At 44.2% G+C, this 20,693-nt stretch overlaps 1 long non-coding RNA gene across 2 annotated transcripts in view; it reads right to left on the bottom strand.

Annotated features, from left to right (window-relative positions):
* Window positions 1-20,456, bottom strand: part of LOC131487723 (uncharacterized) — a 32,875-nt gene extending 12,419 nt beyond the window's left edge. Inside the window, exons 1-3 of one of the 2 annotated variants that reach the window (XR_009249919.1) lie at window positions 20,357-20,456; window positions 17,986-18,083; window positions 4,327-5,237 (exon numbers count right to left, since the gene is read on the bottom strand). This is a non-coding gene — a long non-coding RNA (uncharacterized LOC131487723). Of the gene's footprint in view, window positions 1-4,326; window positions 5,238-17,985; window positions 18,084-20,356 lie in introns of those variants that run through there. The other variant, XR_009249920.1, reaches the window with a different exon arrangement.
* Window positions 20,457-20,693: the final 237 nt, after the last annotated feature.

The raw sequence follows: 20,693 nt of genomic DNA, 5'->3' as shown, positions 1-20,693 counted from the left end.
CTTCCAGCTAATTTTCTCATTCTCTGGCCTAGCCCCAGTTGGCTTGAAATGCTAACACAATCACTGAGAAATTGATGGCAAATCCAAACAGAGTACAAATCCACAGAACGTCAGGGTTTCTGACATTCTTTGAAACAGTCTTTTTAAGCACGTGTCAATCCTCAAACCTCAGTAAAAGTATCCTAAGAATTTTACTGTCTCTAAGAAGACACATGATGTCAAAGATGAGGCCTACTCAAACGAATGTTTTCTCTTGACCTTCCTGTATGTAATGTTGCAAGTTGCCCAAGGTGCGGCATTAATTAGCTTTTCCTTAATTAGTATCCTTCAGTCTTATAAGTCAAGAGCATTCGGGCCGAAGCATGGTACACTGGGGGCAGGAATTCAGAATTCTACCTCTGACTTCACCACTGACTAACAGGATCTTGGGCAAGTCAGAGCATCTCTGGCCTCACTTTTTGTCCATAAAATGAGGGTAAAATAATTACGGCTCATTCATATTATCTGATTTGTTAGGACAAATGTCATGACCACATCAGCATAAAATTTGGATGAGACTGACACTAAGAAGGTACACTTAATCAGGATCAAGATCAGGATCAGATACATTTGATCAGGAAGGTGAAGGGAGAGGGTGATCACAGCAGGACCTCACTGCCGTCTCTGGAAGGGCTTCCCCAGCGTGCAGGGGGCAGGGGCAGAGACTGGGGGCAGGACCACCCTTCGTAACGGCTATTTGACATTGTAGTGTATTTGGCTCTATTTAAGTTAACTTTTACTAAGTTACAATACATAACACATTATGGTGTAAATGCTTATATATGCTCTATATTATGATCCCAAGAAAGGAAGAGAGAGAGAAACTTGATGTTTCAGTTACTCTCAATTGATTTTTTTTTTTTTTTGTCTTTTTAATTTTCCAAGTTAGAGGAACTCTGGATGGTGTTAAGGAACGAGATTCGAATCAGATGGAGCTAATTCTGGTATTTTGATCAGTGAACCATTTCCATTCCCTATTCTGGCTCCATGATGGATGCATGAGGCAGACCCAGTGAGCACCTCTCTTTAATTATGGGAACCTAAGAGGGATCATTCTGGTAGGGGTATGCCATCCCTTCACATCTAGACCTTTTCAAATTGACATGAAAGCCGATGCTGCTAATTGGCAGAGCACTAGGTATTTTCAGAGACAATGTATGTGTCACGTCCTGGGTACAATTATCAAATCGAGGGGAACTCCAAGCCTTATCACCAGGCACTAACATACAGGTAAATCAATATAGTTAGCATTATTTAAATTGTATTTCTTTCAGGAAAACAAATAACAACAATAACTGGAAATAATAACGTGCCCCCCCCCAAAAAAAGCAGGGGGTTAGAATGATCAAAAACAGAATCTTTGCCGTTAGGAAAAGTTCAGTTCGTGGTTCCTATTTATAGGCAATCTTTGCAAGCATTCTTTCGTCTATTTATGTAAAATCAACTTGGGCTTCATCAGATCTGCTGAAAGAAGAAGATGAAAAACACCTGTAACCCCCAGCAGGTGATCCAGAGGGGACAGATTCTTTAATTGCGTCATTAATTTCCAAAGGCATATCCAGCACACTTGAGCTTGCAGAATGGAAATAAATATATTGGAGGAAACCCAATTTCAAGTGCTAATAAAAAGAGGACACAAAAGGTTTCATTCACCAGCAATCTCTACTTCCTCTATTTCCTATTAGTTTTCAGAAAGCAACAGTGTCGTTCAGCTGCAGGGTCACAGAGCCGCCTTCCGGTAGAATGCTGATCTGATGGCCTGCCCCGACGTACACGCAAAATGAGTGGCTGACAGCCAATTCTTCATTACCAGGGGGCACAGCGGACACAGGGTCGTGGAGAACATGTTCACGGGGAGCCGGCCGGTCATTGCACAAGGGGCTGCTGCCCCCAGAGTTTGTTGCTGACTTTGATTCGGGCATCCTCTCAACGAATACCTTCTTGCCAAAGGAAGAGAGCATTATGCAGATAACACAAAATGGTTTAAAAAAAAAAAAAAGCCCAAGGCTTTCCTCAAATCCCTTCTCTCTGTTTCCTGAGAGGCATTTTCTGGAATTCCCATCTGGAAAACTTAGGGCAACTCCAACATCAGTTACTGTGTTGGTCACAGAATGATGAGTAGTTCTCGATTCTCTTGGAATTGTTGAGTAGAAATGACAAGGGGGGGCGGGTGGGGGGGCACTTTATTGTATTAGCAATGTTTGATTTCTTAGGTGAGGAGGACATGAGTGTCCTTGTATTATTCTTTATCTCTTTTTTTTTTGACATATCCCAACTGTCACATAGTATATATTTTTTAAGTTTATTGAATTTTAAACTTTTTTATTTTTTATTAAACATTTATTCATTTTTGAAAGAGAGAGAGAGACAGACAGAGCGCGAGCCAGAGAGGGGGAAAAGAGAACAGGAGACCCAGAGTCCGAAGCAGGCTCCAGGCTCCGAGCTGTCAGCACAGAGCTCGGTGAGGGGCTCGAACTCACAAACCACGAGATCAAGACCTGAGCCAAAGTCGGATTCTTAACCGACTGAGCCACCCAGATGCACCTGCCTAGTAGGTTATTTTTAAGAAAGTGGACTCACACACGAGGACTTGGGGAACTAATTCGATCCTCTTACGCAATCTATGTCTGGGTACCCTTTGATTGTTCCAGCAAGAGTTATTTCATGCAATTAAAATTTTCTCCACTCATCAAACATTTCTGGCTATTTTAAAAATTGTAAAGACATACACAGAAACAAATAGCAAAGAAAAAGCAGTGGTTCCTCTTGGGCCCCTGTTCTAGCCTCACTCCCCTCTCCAAAGATACCCGCTCTCTCTGGTTCAGTGTATATCCTTCCAGACCATATTCTATATCTATATATACATGTATTTACACATATATGAATATAATATAATGTAAATATAGTGTCAGTTTTCACCTATACATCTTTCTTGGGCACTGATCATTTAAGGTCAGCAAGAAGAAAGAACTCTTGGCCTGGGTTACAAGGCCAAGGAATGACTGAAAGGAAAACTTGAATAAGAGAAGGACAGCTATGATCTTGTGGTTAAACTTGCCCTAGACTGTGTGCCCAGACACTTGTCCGGGACATTCAAAGTGAGGGAACAGAGGAGCAACGGTCCCAAGCTGGGGTCGTTAGAACCTTTTCAGTCAGTTGTGCCTGGAGAACCAGGATGTCCCTTGGCTCAAGGGCTGGTGGCTTGAGAGGTGGACCCTGAATGACCTAGCACGCATAGGTCAAAGCTGAGCAAAGAAGCCAGTTTTATGACCGACGCTGCCTCCAGAGATGCTATGCTTGTGAATAGTTTATAATTGAGATGAAGTAGCTTCTCGTAAGAGTCAAGAGTGGGGTGAGTCACTGCTGAGGGAAAGCGTGGGTCACAGAGGAAGAACAAGGCCATGGTCCTATAGTCCAACCTAAAGAGGGGTCTCCTTTTATCTCATGGGTAGTACTGGGAGATATAAGTCAACTAAGTGATAAATCTAAGTCAAATAAATAAGTATATAATCTTGGGGCTTCTGCCATTTTGTTGCTACTTTGGGAGAAAACCTCTTTTCCCTTTTTTTAAACAATTTTTTTAATGTTTATTTTTGAGAGAGAGAGTATGAGCAGGGGAGGGGCAGAGACAGAGACAGAGAGGGAGACACAGAATCCGAAGCAGGCTCCAGGCTCCGAGCTGTCAGCACAGTGCCCGACGCGGGGCTCAAACTCACAAACCGCGAGATCACGACCTGAGCCGAAGTCGGACGCTTAACCGACTGAGCCACCCAGGTGCCCCCAAACTCTTTTCCCTTTGACTCCACGGGCATGGGACTCTTCTGACGTAAAGTGAGACTTGCCCCCCGTGACAGGAGACCTGTAAACACATACCGTGTGCACATGGTGAGCACAGAGCCAGGTGCCCTGTCTGTTGGGACTTCCAGGTTCTTTGTGCATGTGTGTGTTTCCTCACTCTTCCTCACACCTTTCTCTTCCTCCTTTCGGGATGTAAAACAGAATCCCTTGGCGTATTTTATTTTCTCGTACAACCTGTTTTTTTTTTTTTTTTAGCTGGGTATAATAATCTGCATACCGTAACATTCACCCCTTTTATGGTGCACAATTCTGTGACCTTAGCAGAGACTTTTTCACTGGGGTCTGTTTTTCTTCCGGGTGCTTGCGGGTTGTTCTCTGTAGAGGCTCTTTTGAGAAGCAACGTTCTTCCTGTATTTGTTTCCCCCTGGCAAAAAAAAAAAAAAAAAAAAGAGCTGCAAGAAGATAGGAGATCTGCTCTCCGCTACAGCCGCCTCTGTCCGAACTAACATAGCCTCCTGCCTGTGGTTGATTGGCACTCAGGCTGGCTTCCCCTACGCTGAGAGCACACTTCACTCAGGTTCTTGGCGTCGGATGGAGGGAGACAGAGAATTCAAGCAGACTCTATTGATTTTTGCTATCTCCGTGGTCCCCCCCTTCCTCCCTCTTTCCCTAGAGGGACAGTTAGGAAGTAGCTAACAATCCTTGAAGCCAAACTGAGCTCCTGAATTCATTGCATTCTTAAAATAGGGGGAAAGAAATAAAAAATGGAGCCTCAAAAATATCACGTAAAAGCAAATTATGTTCCTGTCTGATTGCGAGGCAGCCCAGCAAATCCATAGCTTCAGGGATGACATTTGCCGAGACAGGATACTCCTTGATGTTAAGAAAATAATGGGCTGGCTTGTACAAGTGAGTATCTTTCTCCTTGAAACTAATTAGACAGTTCAGGAAACCTTGTCAGGGAAGGAATAGGTGATATTTGTCTGGTTGCCCACGCAAATTAATAATCCAGTGGCCAGAAATAACCATGGGTGCTCATAATTGTATGAGAATACAATAGCAATTCTGAATTCACAAAACATTAAGAATTAAGGAGTAGTTACTAGCTTTCCAAAACAATTTGGCTTTTTTGTCCTGCTTGAAACTTTGTCGCATTGGATATGGCTGACAGCAACATAGGTCAGAGAACACAGAAATTTCCATGCTGAAAATTCTCAGCGTCATCACGTGAATAGCCCAGACTGTAGAGTAAGAAAGCGTCTCACCAAACCAAGGGCCGTGGGTGCTACATGATTACCCAAGATCATGTGCCAGTGCAGAGTCGATTTTTACATTTTAAATTGACGTTGCTGGACGCTTCCCTCTATAAAAGCTCATGAAAATTATAGCCTCCGGAGTTCCTGTGGAGTTGAGAGGTTGAGAAAGATACTAAATTAGCTTTCCTGGTCTTTGCTGCTTGTCTACCCATGCAGCATTGAAAAACCACCAGACAGCAAACTTTTCCTCCCACAGCCTCATGAACTAGGCAGGGGTGTGAATCGACATACCCGGGGGAGCTTATTAAAAATACAGAGGCCTGGGTCCCCTGCCTTGAGCTCATTCAGTAGATCTTGGGTGGGATAGAGGCCTCTGAGATTTTAACAAGCTCCCTCGACGATTCTGAAGCGCATCAATATTTGAGAACCTCTAATACGGTGAAAACGGTTTGAGCTTTGAAATCCAGCAGGCATGAGTTCAGACTAAGAGGCCACCATTCTGTGACCGTGAGCAGGCTAACGCCGTCTGCGCGTTTACCTCGCTTGCGGGGCCGTAGGGAGGATTAAGTTAATGGCACGTGCTGAGTGTTGATCCCAATGCTGGCCACCCAGCGCATGATTAATGCGTGTTACTCCTTGTATCAGTCAGCCCTGGAAGCCATCGCAAAATAGCACAGACTGGGGGGCTTAAACAAGAGGCATTCATTTTCTCCCATTTCTTGGAAGTCCCAGATCAAGCTGTTGGTAGGCCCGGTTCTCCGGAGGCCGTTCTCCTTGGCTCCCAGATGGCACCATCTTGCCGTGTCCTCGCATGGCTTCTTGTCTGCACCAGCATCCTGGTGTCTCTTCCTCTTCATGTAAGGACGTCAGCTCTGTTGGGTTAGGGCCCCACCCTTACAACCTCCTTTAACCTCAACTACCTCTTTAAAGGCCCCATCTCTAAAAACAGTCACACTGGGGGTGAAGGCGTCATGTATGCATTTTGGGGGGACGCAATCTGATTCATAACCCTTCCCTTCACCCAATCGTTTTTCCCTACACTCCTTCCCTTTCCTGTCGCCGTCAGCCATGGCTTGTGTTTGAACTATCTGTAACTCAAAGGAATAACTTTACAATACTCATTTGAGAAAAGCACCGGTTGAAAGTGAGAGTGAGGACAGGGTGTGGGTATTTTGCTGAAGGCAGCAGCTTCCTAGCCATCCAGTCCCCAGAACCCTGGTCCAAGAATGTAACAGAGACTCTACTCTTAGCAAAAGGATCCGGAAAAACTCTCACCACTCAACATTACATGAAGAAAATTAAAAAAAAGTGACCTAGATGGAGAAGGTACAGAATACCCCTGTGTCCAGATTCTGAGTTCTGTTTCTGAAGGGTGCTTTCTTCTTCCCCACTATGACAGATCACAGCAGAGAAAAAGAAAAGTCCTTTCACATTTCCTAAGTGGAAAGCTCAACTGTGTGATCTATTATTTCCTGACAGAGTGGTTACTTAGCACCTATTTTTAGAGTCCATAATATTCCATTTCAGACATGTGAGGCTTCATTCTAAGCAGGCGGCTTCCCCCTCCCCTACTGCCCAGATGTCTCCTTCGTGGGCACCTACAAAGCTCCATAGAGGCCAGCAGCCTCATAATAGAATCTGTGATGTGAATTTTATTCATTCTGATGTTACAGGGCGCACCTCGCTGCCTCAGAATCCATCCCTGATGTAACTGGCAACGCACTGAAATGAGTGAGTCTATGAATCACTCAAGATGAAGTCAGAAATCTCCCGCTGCCACATTGTTCTCTTATGCATATTACAACGAATTAAATGTTCTGGCCTAGACTATGAATTTTATCTCTTTTCCGATTATGTTCCTTGGCTGTGTATTTTTTTTCCATGAAACTGAAGCAGGCTCCTAAAAATACATGCATTTATTATATATCTTCCTCAGCTTGATTTAAAATGTGCCACTACGCTTACTCTGAATTGTAAATGACAAACTGAATGAAGAAGGCTGGGAATGGTTATGTACTTATAAAATGTAATGAATATTTTTTTCTTTGGTAACTTAGGTGGAATTAAGCCTCCAGTTAGGGGCACTTCTGATGCGTTGTCGACAGGTCCTGGCCACTCCAGTGACCTGAATCAGTCAAAATGGCCCACGCTCTTTGCCCATCTCCCTCCTCTTTGCCCCATTTCTGGGAATGGGAGCTGTACGGTTTAATTCTAAAATGTCAGATCCCAAAGAGATCTTAGCATCTCTGAATTCAATCCCCTCTGTTTTGCTCGGCTTTTAATTAAAGCAAAGTCAAACATAATTTTCCGGCACTGTCCCACTGAGACAAAGGTGTAATTAATTTCCTGCTCCTAGGCTCAGCCATGTGATTTCCTCTGGCCAGTGGGATGTTAACAGATATGACACAACAACCTTGAAAAGTGCTTATGCAGTTGGACCCGCTGTCTTGTACTTCTGCTCTTGCCATGAGAATAATATGTCCGGACCAGCCTGCTGGGTCCAGGAGGAGGAAAAGACATGTGTGATCTGAATTGCCTCAGCTAATCTTCCTCAGCCAAGCCTAGAGCAGAGCTCCTCAACCGCTCCGCAGGTAATTGAGTGAGCCCAGCCAAGATCAGCAGAACCACCTAGCCAAGCCCAGCCTAGATCAGCCAAAACTCGGCCAACTCACAGATAGGTGAATTATAAAGATAAATGTCCGTCATTTGGAAGTCATTGAGTTTGGAGATGATGCATGATACGATATTTTGGAAGCAATAGCTGATACGTTTGGCCACTTGTTTGATGTTGTTATCTATTATCTCTCCATTGTTAAAGTTCTTTTTAATCTTTGTAATTATAAGTAATCGGCAGAATGATGCTTCAAGACCATGTGAACATCCAGTGACTTAACTGACTGAGCTCCGTGGCACCCTCTTTTGTCTTAAAGCATTTCTTTGTCTTTAGTAGTGTAAGGCATTCTCTCTTGCTGGATTGCATTGACTAGTATTTTGTTAAAGATTTTTGCATTGGGGCATCTGAGTGGCTCAGTCTGTTAAGCGTCCAGCTCTTGCTTTCTGCTCGGGTCATGATCTCAAGGCTCGCGGGTTTGAGCCCTGCATTGGGCTCTGTGCTGACAGTGCAGAGCCTGCTTGGAACTCTCTTTCCTTCTCTCTGTCCCTTCCCTACTCACACACTCTCTCTCGCTCTGTCTCTCTTTCAAATAAATAAACTTAAAAAAAAGATTTTGCATCAGTGTTCATGAGGGATATTGGTCTGCAGTTTCCTTGCAATATTCTTGTCATGTTTTGGTATCAGAATAGTGTCCTTACAATATGAATTGAGAAGTGATCCCTCCTCCTCCATCTTTATGAAAGAACTTGAGTAGAATTGGTATTATTTCTTCCTTAAATATTTGGTGGAAGTCATCAGGGAAGTTATCTGGGGCCAAATGGTGGTTGTAGGAAGGATGTGAACTATAAATTTAATTTATTTAATAAACATAGGGCTAATCAATGAGCTATTTCTCCTGACGTGAGTTTTGAGAGTTTATGTCTTTCAAGGAGTTTGTCCATTTCATGTAAGTCATGAAATGAATTGGGATAGCATTGTTCCTAATTTTGTTATTATTCTTTTAATATCTGCAAGATATATAGTGATATCACCTCTTTCGTTCCTAATATCAATACCTTCTTTTTTTTTTTCTTAGTATGTCTAGGAGTTTATCAACTTTACTGATGTTTTCAGGGAATCTGTTTTTTATTTCACTGATTTTCCCTGGAATTTTTCTGTTTTCGATTATGTTAATTTCTTTTTTGTTATTTCCTTTCTTCTGCTTGGATTGGGTTTAATTTGATCTTTATTTCTTAATTTCTTAAGGTGGAAGCTTATACTGTCAATTTAAGGCTTCTCTAGGGATGCCTGGGTGGCTCAGTCAGTTAAGGGTCAACTCTTTCTTTCAGCTCAGGTCATGATCGCATGGTTTGTGGGTTTGAGCCCCATGTTGGGCTCTGCGCTGACAGCACAGAGCCTGCTTGGGATTGTCTCTCTCCCTCTCTCTCTGCCCCTCCCCCACTCTCTCTCTCTATCAAAATAAATAAACATTAAAAAGAAAACTTTAAAAAATTTTTTTAACATTTTTAACTTATTTTTGAGAGACAGAGAGACACAGAGCATGAGCAGGGGAGGGGCAGAGAGAGAAGGGAAGACACAAAATGTGAAGCAGGCTCCAGGCCCAGAACTGTCAGCACAGAGCCCAATGCAGGGCTCAAACCCACGAATGTTGAGATTACGACCTGAGCCAAAGTCGGACGCTTAACCAACTGAGCCACCCAGGCACCCTGTGATTATTTTTTTAATGTTACATTGATGCAGTTTTGGTTTCCCCTTTAACCCCAGAAATATGTACAGTGTATATGTTGGTGCATGTGTGTGTGTGTGTGTGTGTGTGTGCGCGCGCGTGTGCGCGTGCGTGCGTGCGTGTGTGTGTATTATTTAAGAGAAGTAGAGATTTTTTGTGGTACCGATTTCTAGTTTTATCTTGATTAGACTGTGTTATTTGTACCTGGTTTTTGTACACTTATTAAGGCCTTTCTTGTGTTTAAAATTTGAAAAAGATTCAAAATAAATGTTTTTTTAAAAAATCAAGACTTTTTTAGAACAGTTTTAGGTTCACAGCAAAATTGAGGGGAAGGTACAGAGATTTCCCATATACCCTCTGTCTCCTCACACACATAGCACATGGGCATTTACAAAGATTTAATATCTGTTTTATGGTATGGAGTTGGCATTTTACAAATGGTATAGAGTAAGTCACTTTACAAATACGGTGTTCACGTCTTTTATATCCAAAATATTTTTTATCTGCCTAACCTTTAAAGGACTAAGTAAGAGGGTTATTAACATTTTCTCAATATTACTGCTTTTCTGAAATTTTATACATGTAACCGTTTTGGGTTTCTGCATTTTTGTGTCAGTAATCGGGCACATAATTATTTATGCTGGCAATTTTCTTTGTCTTTTGTATTCTCTTTCAAGAAAAGGTCACTCGCCATGTCCTTTTAATACTTCCCCTTAGAAGCCTCCATTTGATATTAATAACTCAGTTCCTACTCTGATTTTGCTTGTATTTGCACGACTTATTTATTCCTTGTTTTCCTTTTTACCTTTCCTGGTCACTTGGTCTAGTACTGTTCCTTTGGGGCAGCCTATGGTTGAATTTTGGCTTTTGCAGTTCGTGACTTCTTGTGTTTCCTGGGACGTTAGCACCTATGTCACTATCCCTGCTCTGCCTGAAGTCTTACCTGCACTCTTCCACATCTTCTTCACTAGTGCTCCCACGAATACTCTCTCTCTGCCCACTTGAAACTACACTACTTTCACCTGCACGTGGCCCCACTGCCACCTGCTAATTCAAAATTGCGGCCCCAGAGCCGGCAACCGTGCCCAGAACCCCGGAGGCTCTTCGATAAATGTTTAGTGAGTGATAAGTCTAGCATTAGCTAGGGTCAGGTTCATTGGTAACAAAACCCAAATATCAGTGCCTTAAAAATGAGTCTATCTCTCCCTCATGTAAAATTCTTAAGCCCTTAGGCGTCTAATGCAGAGCTGGTAAGAAGGCTTTGTTCCGCGGAATTTCCCAGTTCCTTCTAAACCACTGTTCTGCCATTTCTAGGGTGTGTTCCTTATCCTCGTGGTCCAAGAGAGTCCACATCTCAGACCCCAAGATGGAAGAAAGAACAAAGAAGAACCAGCCGGAGGAGTGTTCCAGGAGTCTGTGCCGGAAGGTTCCTGGAATCTGCCGTGCACACAAATGCTTCTACTTGCACGGCGTTAGCCGGAATTCGGTCACACAGCCATTCTTCCCACAAGAGAAGCTGAGACGTGCTAATCTGGATAGCTGTGTGTCCAACCCAAATTGTGTTCTATGGAAGAACCCTGAAGACCTGAGAAGGAACAGGCTCCTTGCGGCAATCGCAAGAAGATGGGAGCCGGGCCGTAGCGTGAATGAGGAAGCATGGGAGGTCGGCTACGAGAAAAGGAGGGCCTGACATGTGAAGCCTCAGACAGCCAAGACCATGGATATACTCCTATAGACTCTTTATTAGCGAGGGTCCTGAGAGGAAACAGACAGCACTCTTGAAAGGGTGGCGCGAGTTCAATGAAGGGACTCTACAAGAGGTGGGCAGGGCCAAAGAAGACTAACGTGGGCTGGCGAAGCACCCCGGGGCCAGCAACTGCAGGAAACTACCATCACTTCCAGTACTGCCGAGGCAAGTGGATAAACAGGTACCGGAACCCTGCAGCTGTAGTCGTAGGAAAGGGGTCTCGGACAGGAGCTGTACTTTGGTAGAGGGACCTCGCCGCCACAACATGAAGCCCGAAAGTGGAACTTGGTGATATAATTTGCCAGGCCTGGTGCAACATGAAACAAAAGGGCCACTTGTTCAGACACTGCTGAGAACTCCAAGATGATGCCAGCAGGGCATTAAAGCAAGCATGGTGCCCTTCCGAGCACAGGGCCCTGTGCATCTATCTGTACAGGTCAAACATCTGCGAAGCTGGATTTGCCCGGCGGAGAAATAGCCAAGGACGAGTGCCCCCCAGACTTCTCTCTCTTCCAGCCCCCTGACCTTTTCCAGTGCCTCTCACTGTCCATACCCAAATGGAAGTCGAAGCAAAAGTGTTGGGGTGAGGCAGTCCGTGGCGGTCGGCCCTGGGGGAGAAAATGGATAGCGTGAATCCGGAAACAAGCAGAGAATATCCAGCTCAGCTCTGGAGGGCCATTGGAGATTTTTTTCAGCAGAGTGACGTGTCCAATTAGTTTTTAGGAACAACTTTTTGGCAGCAGTGTGGAGGACGGATTGGAGAGCCCGGAGGCAGAAAGACCAATTAGAAGGCTATTATGTAAGTTCCAGAGTTGCCTTCTCTTTTTTTTTTTTTTTTTAAATATCAAACTCCCAGGAAGGAACAGATTGTATATTTATAACGCCGGCCAAATAACACACACAAACACATGTATACGTGTGCGTATATCTATATGAAACCCAGAGTCCACAAAACACAAAGCCTTAGTGCAACAATGCTTCACTTTACTAGAAGCAAAGTACTCTGATTTCATTAAAAAATGCTGGTTGCATATTACAATCATCCTTTCACAGTGTGTGAAAATCAAACCATCATATCGTACGCCTTTAACTTTTATGTGATATATGTCAATTATTTTTCAATAAAGGTGGAAAAAATATTGCTTCCAAGCCACCATGTTGATTAAGAGCCACAGCTTTTAGCTTGAAAAACCTAGGTCTGAGAGTACAAAAGTAAACTAATAGCCCGCAAAGGTGTTCGTATCCTAATCCCCAGACCCTGGGAATATGCGAGTTTACATAGCAAGAGGGATTTAGCAGAATTTATTTCATTGAGGACTTTGAGATGGGAGGCTATGCTGGATTATCCAGGTGGGTCCAGGGTAATTACAAGGTCCTTATAAAGGAACAAGGAAGGAGAAAGGGTTGTTGAAGGAAGCAGCGTCAGGGTGGTACGGCTGGCCATTGCTGGTTTTGAAGATCCTTGGCCATGAGCCAAGGAGTGTATTCCTCTAGAAGGTAGGAAAGATAAGGAGTAGGATTTTCCCCCGGAGGCTTCAAAGAATGACGCCTTGATTTTCCGCAGTGACACCCATAGGTCTCTCACTGCTGTGTGGTGTCTTAAGCTGTAGAGTTTGTGGCGATTCGTTACAGCGACGATGAGAAACTGGTACCCAGGGGCAGATGGTGAGAGTCGGAATGAGGCAGTGTCAGGGGGGATGGATGGAGAGGAGAGGACTGGATATTCTAGTAGGACCTTTAAATGTGGAGTCCAGGTTCTCTCTTAGGGTGGAGGGCCACAGGACAAATCACAGTTTTTCTTCCTCTAGCGTTTGACCTTTGCAGGAGGATTCAAATGAATGTCAAAGACTTAGCGGGGCAAAAAAAAATCTGTTTTAAAACTCTGTTTTCGTGGGGTGAGTGTAGGGATTCAGGGCAGCTCAAGACATTGTGCTGTCAACCTGTGAGCTGATCTGGAAGGTGGAAAGAGCCACCTGGATGGTGTCTTTTTAACTGACTAGCCTTCGCTCTCACAGATGACTCTTGGATGTATGTAGAACTCACAAAGCCAAGCAAATAATGTTGATTTTTCTAGAAATCGAAAGAAGAAAGTGCTCCAGTATGGAAGAGGCCATCAGCCACACAGTGGGGCTTGAAGGTGAATGATTTGTAAATGGGCAGATCACCACATGAGTCTGTGCAAGGTGCTTGTATCAATAGTTGGACGCAGCGACAGGATCTGGTAATGATCAGCTTATATAAACAATCAATTTGCATTTATAAGTTACTTGTTGTGAACGCACAGACCGTCTGAAAAAAATCTAGCAAAAACTAGAAAGCACACTTTAAAATAAATCATTTACAGTAGCAGTAGAAAACATAAAATAAGGTGTCTAAAAATCTAACTATGAGCAATACTTTTACATAGAAAATGATAAAACATTATAGAAAGACATAACAAGCTCTAATACATGAAAAGCTATTCCATGTTTGTGGATGGCAGGGCGGTCTTAAAGATGCCAGATCTCCCAAATTGTTCTAGAAGCACAGGGCAAGAAAAGTCATACTTCAGTCGACTATGCGCACGTGTCCATGCACACGTGTGGGGAACTTAACATGATAACCCTAAGGTGCAGGCATAAGAGCAAAGAGTCGAGAATCACTGGGGCTGTTGGCAGTTTCGCCCTCCCAGATGTCATTCCTGGTTATTAGGCTGTGTCAAACAGGACCGTGCGGTACAGGAGCAGGAAAAGACACACAGGCTAGTGGGACAGAACAGCAACAGATCATGTATCCACGTAACCATGGTCAATGACAGAAGGACCCCACAACTCAGAGGGAAAGGATGGACTCTTCAATAAACGGCCATGAGACAAATGATTATAGGAGAAAACATAAAGACTGGACTCAGATAGAGAAAGCAAAACTTAAAACTTTTAAAAGGAAGATAGAGTAGAATCATCTTTTCACATCGAGGAAGGACATAAAGTCGAAGGCACACACATACACACAACAAAAAGGAAAACACAGATTCATTCGATTACGCTAAAATTTAAAACCTTTGAGTGCAACCAAAGACACCATAAGCAACATGAAAATGCAAACGAAGCCTGGGAGGAAAATGGTGTATACAGGTATCTAATAAAGGAGCAGAATCCAGGATATGTTGATAATTCTACACATCAGTAGGGGTCAGCCAACCCAGTAGGTAAGCAGGCAATGGATACTTATTGGCAATTCGCAAAAGAGAAAGCCTGAGCCACCAGTGAATACGTAATGGCATGTTCCACTTCGCTCGTCAGTGAGGAAATGAAGACAAAAACGAGATTCCCACTCTCACCAAAGTGGCAACAGTTCTAAAATGTGGCCCTATCAGGTGTTGGGGAGGACGTAGAGGAAAAAAAAGCACCTTCATACTTTCCTGGTAGGAGAACAAACCGGTACAAGTAATTTCTCTCTTTCTTTATTACATTTATTTTTGAGAGATTGAATGCAAGTGAGGGAGGGGCAGAGAGAAAGGGACAGAGAATGCAAAGCATTTTGACACGGGGATTGAAATCACAAACCACGAGATCATGACCTGAGCCGAAGCCAGAGGCTCAGCCGGCTGAGCCACCGGGGCACCGCCTTGGTACAAGCATTTCAGAGAACGCTCTGGTGGTATCTAGTGACCTTGAAGAACAGGTGCGAAGGTGACGACCTGAAACTCCATTCCTAGCAATGTTTCCTGGAGAAACTAAGGCATGGACCCAGGACCCAAGCATCATTCAAGTATCATTTATACTGGAAACAAAATATCCATCATTAGGAGACCAGGCAAATAGATAGTGACTTAGTCACCCAAGGAGGTACTCTGTATGATAGCTAAGAAGGAAGTAACCGGAGCCTTGTATGTCTCCGCAGATAAATCCCGACAACATAATGTGGAAGCAGAAAATCAAGTTGTAGTGAAATAAGTGTAGGAACATAGCATGAAAAACGCTATTTTTTGTGTGCACAAACACACGTATGAAAATTATAAGACAGATGTCAAAATGGTAAGCCCCGAACTCAGAATAGTAGTTAGGTTTAAGAAAGGTGGAGGGGCACCTGGGGGGCTCAGTTGGTTAAGCATCCAAGTCTTGGTTTCAGCTCAGGTCATAATCTCACCATTTGTGGGATTGAGCCCTGCATCAGGCTCTGCGCTGACGGCACAGAGCCTGCTTGGGATTCTCTTTCTCTGTCTCCTCTCTCTGCCCCTCTCTCTCTCTCTCTCTCTCAAAAAAAAAAAAAAAAAAAATAGGAGGTGAATGGAATGGAGGAGGGTGGGAATACACAGAAGGCTGTATCTGTAATGTCTTGTTTCTATCTTACACTCATTATCCTATTTTATGCTTTTTATTTACATGGCTTTATATGCTTGAATAATTATATTTAAAAACTCAAGCCCGGGGCGCCTGCGTGGCTCAGTCGGTTGAGCGTCCAACTTCGGCTCAGGTCACGATCTCGCGGTCCGTGAGTTCGAGCCCCGCGTCGGGCTCTGGGCTGACGGCTCAGAGCCTGGAGCCTGCTTCCGATTCTGTGTCTCCCTCTCTCTCTGCCCCTCCCCCGTTCATGCTCTGTCTCTCTCTGTCTCAAAAATAAATAAAAAAACGTTTAAAAAAAATTTTAAAAACTCAAGCCCTTCACCATGGCAACAAAGTCACCCACGGTCTTGCCCCCTCTGAGGTTGTCTTTGCGGATCCTTCCAGTCTCCCCGTCCATCACTCCCGTGTACTACTGGGCTCCAGAGATACCAAAGATTCCTGTTGTTTCCTGAATACATTCCTTTTCACAGCTGCATGCTTTTGCTTATGCTCTTCCCCCCCCCCCCAAGGTCTTCCATTCTAGACCCCACGTGGAAAACTCCATCCTTCCAGATTCATTTTCTATTCATCTATCTCTGGTGTTCTCCAAGGAAATGCTTCTCAAGCTTCAACGTGCATAGGAGTCAGCCTTAGATCTTGTTAAAATGCAGGTTCTGATTCCGCGGGTTTGGGTGGGGGCCCCCGTTCTGCCTTGCTAATAAGCTCTCAGGTAATGCCAATGGTGGCACAGGTCGGAATCACACTATAGTAGCCAGACCCTTCTTCTTGGGTAGTTAGAAGCTCCCGGCTCCAGATTTCCACAGCCTCTTCTACATCCCTTATTATAATATCCATTGCGTTGCTCTTGGTCTGTTTTTTATATCCAACCTTTTTCATGACACTCTGAAAAGTAGTTATCTCGTAAGGGTAGTAATCCTGCCCGGGGCCTCACTGCATGGCCAGCACCTAGCATTCCCTCGCTGAAATATTTGAAACGTTCCAATGTTAAAAATACAATTGCCTGTTGCACCTCTGGTGAAACCTTATTAAATCTGTTCAAACGTTTCTGTGTTTTATATCCCAGGCCAGTAGCAACAGGTAGGCAGAGCGGTAAATGCATAGTGTGTGCAGATCCGGTCTGAATAGGTTCCTAATTACGGTGCTCAACTGGAGAGGGGAACTGGAAACCCTTAAAAAGGTTCAGAACCCTTAGGGCAGAGAGAGCTTTGGAGATCCAGGGGATTTTCGTTACTTAGTCACAGGGCATGGATTTTGTTCTAAGCATTAAGATGGTTTATGGGAGGTTTGTAAACCTGTTGTGAGAACATAGGCCCTCTGAGAAAGATTGAAAGGGCAAACGCAGGGCTGGCTGGTGACTAACAGCCTGGCCAGGGTTCCTGCCCGTTGGGAATCTTCTCCGTGGCCCTGTTGCACTCTGTGCATGTACCTGCGGAGGCTGGCGGGTGCAGGGAGGGTGCAGCCCAGCACGTGCCCCCACCTGCCCACCCGTCCCAATTCTGGCCCTCCCGCTTAGCGGCTGTGACTCCCTGAGCAACTTACTTCGCCTTTGTGGACCTAGGAGCGCCAGCTTTCAACCGAATACCGCGTGGACATATACTGAAGATAGAGTCCTTGTTTATCTGAAATTCAGTTTGTAATTGGGCACGCAATATTTGAATCGGCAAAATTATCTGGGGCTCGCCTTCTTTGTTGCTAAAATGAGGTACCAGTCTCATCAGATTGTGAGGCTGAAATAATCAAATATGCGGAGAGGACTTAGAATGGGACCTGGCTCAGAGCGTGTTACCCATAGGATCAAATCCACATTCCTCAGTCTTGGGGGGGGGGGGCTTTCAAGACTTGCACCTCCCCCCTTGTCTTCCCAGTCTCCATTACCACTGCCCCTCCCCTCTGTGATTCCATGCCGAGCGTACACCCAACCATGTCCTGCCTCTGCTCCCTTTCTTGGCAGCTACCTCTACCCAGAATCCCTTTCTCGTGAGCGCCCTGATGAGAAGCCACTAGTCCAGGGTAGCTGTACTTAAGACTGCCCCTCTGTGGACTTCTCTGCTCCGAGCCTCACCTCGTGAGCCCCTTCACAGCACTTTATACAGACCTTTATCTGTCCCTGTCTCGCTGTAGTAAACTTGTTTCACTCTTTGTGTTATATTTTCTTTAACGGTATAATGTGTGTGTGTGAATTAATGTTAATCCACGATCTGGTGCTTTTAGTTACTGTCTGAAGTCTCTTAATCAGGAACTCCTATACCAAGGGTGATAGGTGAACATTTAAAAAGCTGCCCGACTTCAAATATTCTTATTTAAGTCCGCACCAGAGGACTTGCCCTTTGAGTAAGGGGTGTGGAAGTAATTTCTCACTTATAGAATGGGTGGTATTCAAAATATACAGTAGAGCAGAAGGACTTCAACTTGTCCTGTCATGGGCAGAACAGAGAAAAGCCAAGATCTAAACCGCACACAGCCCTAGGTGTTGCACTTACTGGAGGCTTCTCCCATCTGATTTGATTGATTTCATCTATTGTCAGGATACAGATGCATTTGCCTCTAGTGAAACTTTCAGTGCAAGGTGTTGGAGAGTCTGAAAGAACAGAGAGCAAGGACTTCACCAGAATTACAGAACAGATTGAGAGCTGTTTTTTTTTTTTTTTTCACTTGCTTGCTAATAAAAGTTGGTTCACCGTGTGGAAAGTGGGCTAAGATGTGCCCTCATCGTGCTATACCACCTGGTAGGGAGGGGGTGGGACAAGGGACATCTGTATCCTTTCTTGTACCCTACGCGTTGGAGGCCACTGTCATCCACCAAAAAGGACTCGATGATCACGAAACCAAATTGGTTTAGTTCAGTTTGCAACGCTTTGTCTCTCCAACCGAAGGTGAGCTGGAGAGTCAGGACCTGTGTTAGTAGTATTTCACTCCAGCCCCTCCCCCTGCAGGTGGCCCAGCAGGAGGTGCTCAGTATGGAAGGGGTGACAGGACCCTTGAAAGACCCTTATTGCAGAGCCAGCTTGAAAACGTTGAGACAGAATCAGACATCCAATTAGCAAATATGACCAGGGTGAAAACACAGAAAAAAATGAAGGATACACGAGAAAGGAACCCTTTGATACACCTTCCTTGAAATTCTCTAAGAAACCGCTTTCCCTCTTGAGAATTCATGATACATAGCATCACCTTCACATTAAAGGTGTTGAAGAATGTTCTCAAAAAGTAAATCCTCCTCAGGCACTTTACCTCTGGGTATTCTTCCTCAAACCTGAGGCCTTAGTCTAATCAAGAGAAAACATCCCTCTAACCCAAGTTAAGCAACATTTTACAAAATGTCTGGCCAGCACTCTTCAAAACTGTCAAGTTCATGATAAACAGGGGAAGACTGAGAAACTGTGAAGATCAAAGGAGCCTATAAAGAGAAATCCTAAGTACAGTGTAGGATCCTGGATGACATCTCAGAACAGAAAAAAGACATTAGTGGGAAAATGGATAAAATCCAGATATGTCTGGAGTTTAACTGATGGCACTGTACCAATGTTAATTTCTTAGTTTTGACAAATGTACCATAGGTAATGACAGATGTTAATATTAGTGGAAACTGCATGAAGGATATCTGGAAACTGTATTCATCACTTTTCGGTGCAACTATCATTATTCTAAGATAAAAAGGTCATTTAAAAAAGAAGTTTTAAAATAAGGTAGATATTTGAATGACAATTGTAGAAAAAAGAGGAATCTAGCTTTTGACACTAATGAAGTCGAACATTTAAAGGTAAGTCATGGATTCCAGGAAGAGCCACCTGCTAGGCTGGGTCTGATCCTGACCACTCGCCACGGAGGTCCTACCAGCTTTTCAGTTAGAATCTTGTTTCCGCTTGGTTAATCTGCGTGGCTTTGTTAAGGATAGATGGCTGGCTATCGTGTACGATCGACTTTGGGAGAAGTGGAATAAACCTCTTCAGGGCTGCGTCTGCAAAGCTAAAGGCATAGCGAATCACAAACATCACAGCGTCACATTCCTTTCTTCTAATGAGTATTAAGCATCGAGACCTACTCCGTCAAGTGCCTCCCGCAGGACTTGGCACACTATTGGTATATGGGAAATATTTGCTGGCTTTATGTTACCATGGCCCAGTTCAGAGTTGCCCACTTACTCTGATGGAGGGGAGAAACAACAACAACAAAAAAACCAACTCCAAAGTGGATATGAAACTGAGCTCTTTCTGCTGATGTTGGCTTTGGGGCCTTTATTTTAAGTGCAAGAGGAGGGAGAGAGACAGAGGGCAAGCAGGGGAGGGGCAGAGAGAGAGAGGGAGACACAGAATCTGAACAGGCTCCAGGCTCTGAGCTGTCAGCACAGAGCCCGATGGGGGGCTGGAACTCCTGAACCACGAGATCATAACCTGAGCCGAAGTCGGCTGTTTGACCGACTAAGCCACCTAGGCGCCCCCATACTGTACATTTTTTTAAAATGATTGTTCCATTAATCAGTTTTATGATTTTAAAAATGGTAAATAATATTAGTCAATACTAGTCAATGTAGCACTTACTATGGGCCAGGTGGTATTCTAGGGCTTTACATATACTAACTCGTTAAATTCTCACAACAATCCCGTAAGCTGGTTACCGTATTCATTCTTGTTTTACAGATGAAGAAAGTGAGGCACAAATTAGTCACGTATCTTTCTCAGGATTATATACATTTCGCTATTTGATAGAAACACTTTATGTGGATGAACTAGGATTTGAACTAGATTGTGTCGCTTCAGAACCCACACCTCTAATCATGACACTACAGCTGTGCCCCATGAATTCATTTGCAAAGTGTGAGACTGTGGAAGCCAGCTCCAAAATGGTACTCACCTCCTGGAATTCATCCCCTTGTGTAGTCCCCTTCCACGAATCAGGATTAGTCTGCGTGTCCGATAGAACATCGTGGAAGTGACCGTGTGTGACATCTGAGGCTAGGTCACAAAAGGCATTGCAGCGATTCCCCTGGGTCTCGAGGGTAGCACTGACTCTGGGGGAGGTCAGCGCTATGTTGTGTAGACACTCAAGGGTAATTGTGGAGAAGGAGCCCACCTGGCAGCCATGTAAATGAGGCACATTGGAAGCAAAAAGCTCCAAACTCGATTAAGCTTTAAGTGCGCACGGCCTCTGCTGACATCTGACTGATCCTGATGAGAAATTGCGAGCCCAA

Source organism: Neofelis nebulosa, chromosome 1 (assembly GCF_028018385.1).
Source record: "Neofelis nebulosa isolate mNeoNeb1 chromosome 1, mNeoNeb1.pri, whole genome shotgun sequence".
Taxonomy (NCBI): domain Eukaryota; kingdom Metazoa; phylum Chordata; class Mammalia; order Carnivora; family Felidae; genus Neofelis; species Neofelis nebulosa.
This window is presented reverse-complemented; position numbering and strand designations above follow the sequence as displayed.